Source organism: Trichomycterus rosablanca, chromosome 11 (assembly GCF_030014385.1).
Source record: "Trichomycterus rosablanca isolate fTriRos1 chromosome 11, fTriRos1.hap1, whole genome shotgun sequence".
Taxonomy (NCBI): Eukaryota; Metazoa; Chordata; class Actinopteri; order Siluriformes; family Trichomycteridae; genus Trichomycterus; species Trichomycterus rosablanca.
Window position 1 is genome coordinate 20,895,440 of NC_085998.1, and position 6,000 is coordinate 20,901,439.

The window sequence follows — 6,000 nt, forward strand, 5'->3', positions numbered from 1 at the left end:
CACCTCATGGCAAAGAACTCTCTGAGGATGTGAGAAATAGAATTGTTGCTCTCCACAAAGATGGCCTGGGCTATAAGAAGATTGCTAACACCCTGAAACTAAGCTACAGCATGGTGGCCAAGGTCATACAGCGGTTTTCCAGGACAGGTTCCACTCGGAACAGGCTTCGCCAGGGTCGACCAAAGAAGTTGAGTCCACGTGTTCGGCGTCATATCCAGAGGTTGACTTTAAAAAATAGACACATGAGTGCTGCCAGCATTGCTGCAGAGGTTGAAGACGTGGGAGGTCAGCCTGTCAGTGCTCAGACCATACGCCGCACACTGCATCAACTCGGTCTGCATGGTCGTCATCCCAGAAGGAAGCTGACGCACAAGAAAGCCAGCAAACAGTTTGCTGAAAACAAGCAGTCCAAGAACATGGATTACTGGAATGCCCTGTGGTCTGACGAGACCAAGATAAACTTGTTTGGCTCAGATGGTGTCCAGCATGTGTGGCGGCGCCCTGGTGAGAAGTACCAAGACAACTGTATCTTGCCTACAGTCAAGCATGGTGGTGGTAGCATCATGGTCTTGGGCTGCATGAGTGTTGCTGGCACTGGGGAGCTGTGGTTCATTGAGGGAAACATGAATTTCAACATGTACTGTGACATTCTGAAACAGAGCATGATCCCCTCCCTTCGAAAACTGGGCCTCATGGCAGTTTTCCAACAGGATAACGACCCCAAACACAACCTCCAAGATGACAACTGCCTTGCTGAGGAAGCTGAAGGTAAAGGTGATGGACTAAACCCAATTGAGCACCTGTGGCGCATCCTCAAGTTGAAGGTGGAGGAGTTCAAGGTGTCTAACATCCACCAGCTCCGTGATGTCATCATGGAGGAGTGGAAGAGGATTCCAGTAGCAACCTGTGCAGCTCTGGTGAATTCCATGCCCAGGAGGGTTAAGGCAGTGCTGGATAATAATGGTGGTCACACAAAATATTGACACTTTGGGCACAATTTGGACATGTTCACTGTGGGGTGTACTCACTTATGTTGCCAGCCATTTAGACATTAATGGCTGTGTGTTGAGTTATTTTCAGAAGACAGTAAATCTACACTGCTATACAAGCTGTACACTGACTACTCTAAGTTATATCCAAGTTTTATTTCTATAGTGTTGTCCCATGAAAAGATATAATAAAATATTTGCAGAAATGTGAGGGGTGTACTCACTTTTGTGATACACTGTATATATATATATAAAACACTGATATATATGGAATGAAATTCAATATATATGGAATGAAAACTGATATATATAATGAAACTCGATATATATATAAAAAAATCTTGATATATATAAAATAAAAACTGATATATATCAAATTAAACTCAATATATATAAAATGAAACTACAAATATATGGAATGAAAACTGATATATATATAAAATTAAACTCAATATATATATAAAATTAAACTCGATATATATAAAATGAAACTCGATATATATAAAATGAAACTCGATATATATAAAATTAAACTCGATATATATAAAATTAAACTTGATATATATATATATAAAATGAAAACTGATGTATATAAAATAAAACTTAATATATAAAAAATGAAACTTGATATATATAAAAATTAAACTCGATATATATAATGAAACTTGATATATATAAAATAAAACTTGATAAATATAAAATAAAAACTGATATATATATATATATATATATATACTGTATATATACTGTATATATATATATATATATATATATATCAGTATTCATTCCATATATATCAAGTTTCATTTTATATATATATATACAGTATATCACTGATGATGTGTCCAAGTAGCACCTAGTGGTGTATTCAAGAACTGACATATCTGGCTTTGCCAGTGACCATCGGGAAAGACCGGATGACGACCATGAATAGAATGGTGATGACTGGAGAGACAGTTGGCAGCGCGGGAAGACGGCAACGGGGCAGCAAGGGCTAGCACCCCGAACTGCAGTTCCTGTGAAGGAGCACCCAAAGTAAGCTACGATGAACCCTTCTGAATCATACCCCCAGGGATTCCCGAGAGGGGGGGAGGATGAGAATCCCAATCGGACTGATTTACCAGCATTGACCCTAGCAAATGGACAATCGACAAAGAGCACAGTCTGCATCTGCGGCAAGGTGTGCAAAAACCCGACAGGTCTCAAAATCCATCAGACCAAGATGACCTGCCTGAAGGGAGGACAAGTGAGGCGACGCTCAGGGGCAGTGGCTAGCACTACAGATAAAGTGCCAGTCACAAACCCTGGTCAGACGGAGGAGGAGCCGGGCCCGGAACTACCCCACAGTGTCCGGAACCTCCAAGCTGCATCAGTCCCCCCGCAGGGTGGAAAACCAGAACATCACCGGGTTAAGTGGCCTGCCGCAAACAACAAGGAGTGGCTTCACCTGGATATGGACTTAGACAAGATCCTGGAGACTGTGAAGGGCGATGTGGACCATAAACTCCAGGCTATGTGCACCTTGATAACATCAATCGGTGCAGAGCGGTTTGGGGTGACAGAAAGGCCCGCGAGCAGGCAAACATCGAGACCCAACCGACGGGAGCTTAAGATCAGCCATCTGAGACAAGAACTGAAGATTTTGAAACGTCAGTTCAGGGCAGCAAACGAGGAGGAGAGAGGGGCCTTGTCCGAACTCAGGCAGATCTTGAGGAGCAAGCTAATCACACTTGGGCGAGCTGAATGGCACAGGAGGAAGGGGAAGGAGAGGGCTAAGAAGCGCAAGGCATTCATCACCAACCCATTCAGCTTCACTAAGCGTCTACTGGGGCAGAAGAACAGTGGCACCCTGAAGTGTCCGGTAGAGGATATTAACCACCACCTTAAAACCACCTTCAGCGATCCTTTAAGGGAGCAAGATCTAGGCCCATGTGAGGCCCTGGTAAAGCCACCAGTGCCCGTGGTGCAGTTTAACACCGCAGAGCCTACCCTGAAAGAGGTCAAAGACGCAGTGATGGCTGCAAGATCAAGCTCCTCTCCAGGCCCTAGTGGGGTCCCATACAGAGTCTACAAGCAGTGTCCCAAGCTGCTTGTGCGACTCTGGAAGATCTTAAAGGTGATCTGGCGTAGGAAGAAGGTCGCCGCCCAGTGGCGGGCTGCAGAGGGAGTCTGGATCCCAAAGGAAGAGGATGCGAGTAAAATCGACCAATTCCGCATCATCTCGCTGCTCTGCGTCGAAGGGAAGATCTTCTTTAAGATAGTGTCCCAACGGCTGACTGACTTCCTCTTGAAGAACGGTTATATTGACACCTCAGTGCAGAAGGGTGGAGTCCCTGGTGTTCCAGGATGCCTAGAGCACACGGGTGTGGTCTCGCAGCTCATCCGGGAGGCAAAGGCAAGCAGAGGGGATTTGGCAACACTCTGGCTGGACCTAACGAACGCCTATGGATCCATCCCCCACAAACTCGTGGAAACAGCGTTGACAAGACATCATGTGCCAGTAGCTATCACTAACCTCATCCTGGACTATTATAACAACTTCCAGTTGAGGGTAACATCAGGATCATCAACATCTGCCTGGCAACGCCTGGAGAAGGGTATTATTACAGGCTGCACCATTTCGGTGCCACTCTTCTCCTTGGCTATGAACATGATTGTGAAGTCTGCTGAGGTAGAGTGCAGAGGCCCTCTGTCAAAATCTGGAACGCGGCAGCCCCCAATAAGAGCATTTATGAACGATCTCACAGTCACCACAACCTCTGTGCCCGGTTGTAGATGGCTACTCCAGGGGCTTGAGCGGCTCATCTCGTGGGCAAGGATGAGCTTCAAGCCCGCCAAGTCCAGGTTTTTGGTCTTGAAGAAAGGCAAGGTGGTCGATCGGTTTCGCTTTGCCATAGGAGAGACAGCAATTCCATCAGTGACTGACAAACCTGTGAAGAGCCTGGGCAAGGTCTTTAACAGCTCCTTGAGGGACTCCGGTGCACTCCAGCAAACTAAGGCTGACCTGACTGCATGGCTTGCAGCTATAGACAAGTCGGGGCTGCCAGGGAAATTCAAAACCTGGATTTACCAACATGGAGTCCTGCCAAGACTCCTTTGGCCTTTGCTTGTCTATGAGGTGCCCATAACAATGGTGGAGACGTTGGAAAGAACCATCAGCCAGTTTCTTCGCAGGTGGATGGGGCTTCCCCGATCCCTTAGCAGCATCGCGTTGTATGGCCATTCCACAATGCTGCAGCTTCCAATCAGCGGCTTGTCAGAGGAGTTTATGGTCACACGTTCCAGGGAGCTGATGATGTACAGGGACTCCGCTGACAAAAAAGTCGCCACCGCAGGAATCCAAGTGAAAACGGGGAGGAAGTGGAAGGCCCACGAAGCCATTGACAGAGCTGAGGCACGGCTGCAGCACAACATCTTGGTGGGTAACACAGCAGTGGGTCGGGCTGGGCTTGGTAGCTTCTCTAAACCTCGCTGCGATAAAGCTGGAAGAATGGAGAGACGTCAAATGGTACAGGATGAGATCCGAGTAGAAGTGGAGGAAAATCGGCGGATCAAGATGGTGGCTATGTACCAACAAGGCGCCTGGACAAGGTGGGAACACGCCGAAAAGCGGAAAATTACCTGGCCAGAGCTCTGGAGACTGGAGCCCCAGCACCTCAAGTTTCTCATCCTATCCGTGTATGACGTTCTTCCAAGCCCAACCAATTTGCAGCGCTGGGGCATGGCAGACACCGCGGCATGCCAGTTATGTGAGAGGAGAGCCACGCTAGAGCATATCCTCAGTTGCTGCCCGAAGGCCTTGGGGGAAGGGCGTTATCGCTGGCGACATGACCAGGTCCTTAGGGCTCTGGCAGATACGCTCAGCATAGCAATCTCCAACTGCAGATACCAGCCCCCCCCCAAAGAAGCTCATTACCTTCGTCAGAGCTGGAGAGCAGGCACAACATCAGCCAGGTTCCTCTGGAGGGCTTCTCACCATAAGCACGAGACTGGGAACTCCAAGTCGACCTGGGGAATCAGCTTAAGTTCCCAGAGCACATCTTGGCCACTTCACTCCGCCCAGACGTGGTGTTGACATCGGAGTCAACAAAGCAAGTGGTCCTGGTGGAGCTGACTGTTCCCTGGGAAGACAGAGTTGAGGAGGCCAATGAACGTAAGAGGGCCAAATACTCTGAGTTAGTGGCTGAGTGTCGGAGCAAAAGCCCGATGCGAACCAGTCGAGGTGGGGTGCAGGGGTTTTGCTGGCCAGTCTCTACCCCGCACCTTGAAGCTCCTTGGAGTTAAGGGTCAGCTGTGCAGAAAAGCCATTAGGAACATCATAGAGGCTGCGGAGAAAGCCTCAAGATGGCTATGGATCCGGAGGGGGGACCCTTGGAGTAGCAGGCCACTTGGACACAAGTTGGGGGCTGATCACCACCGGCTGGGTCGCCCAAGCGAGGGTGTTTGATGATCAAAGACCCGAAACACCCAAGGACCTCGGGTTCATCACTGATGATGTGTCCAAGTAGCACCTAGTGGTGTATTCAAGAACTATATATATATATATACAGTGGGGGAAATAAGTATTTGATCCCCTGCTGATTTTGTAACTTTACCGCCTTACAAAGACTTGAACAGTCTATAATTTTTATGGAAGGTTTATTTTAACAGAGAGAGACAGAATATCAACAAAAAATCCAGAAAAAAAACATTAAATAAAAGTTATAAATTAATTTGTATTTAATTAAGGGAAATAAGTATTTGATCCCCTACCAACCAGCAAGAATTCTGACCCCCACAGACCGGTTATGTGCCCATGAGGCACACAAATTAGTCCTGTCCCTGTATAAAAGACTCCTGTCACAGAATCAGTTTCTTCTGTTCAAATCTCTCGACCACCATGGGCAAGACCAAAGAGCTATCAAAGGACATCAGGGACAAGATTGTAGACCTGCACAAGGCTGGAATGGGCTACAAGACCATCAGCAAGAAGCTTGGTGAGAAAGAGACCACTGTTGGTGCGATAATTCGA

General features: G+C 47.3%; 1 pseudogene; it reads left to right on the forward strand.

The window, feature by feature from the left end:
• The first annotated feature begins 2,293 nt into the window (after window positions 1-2,293).
• LOC134323218 (uncharacterized) lies at window positions 2,294-5,436 on the forward strand (annotated as a pseudogene).
• Window positions 5,437-6,000: the final 564 nt, after the last annotated feature.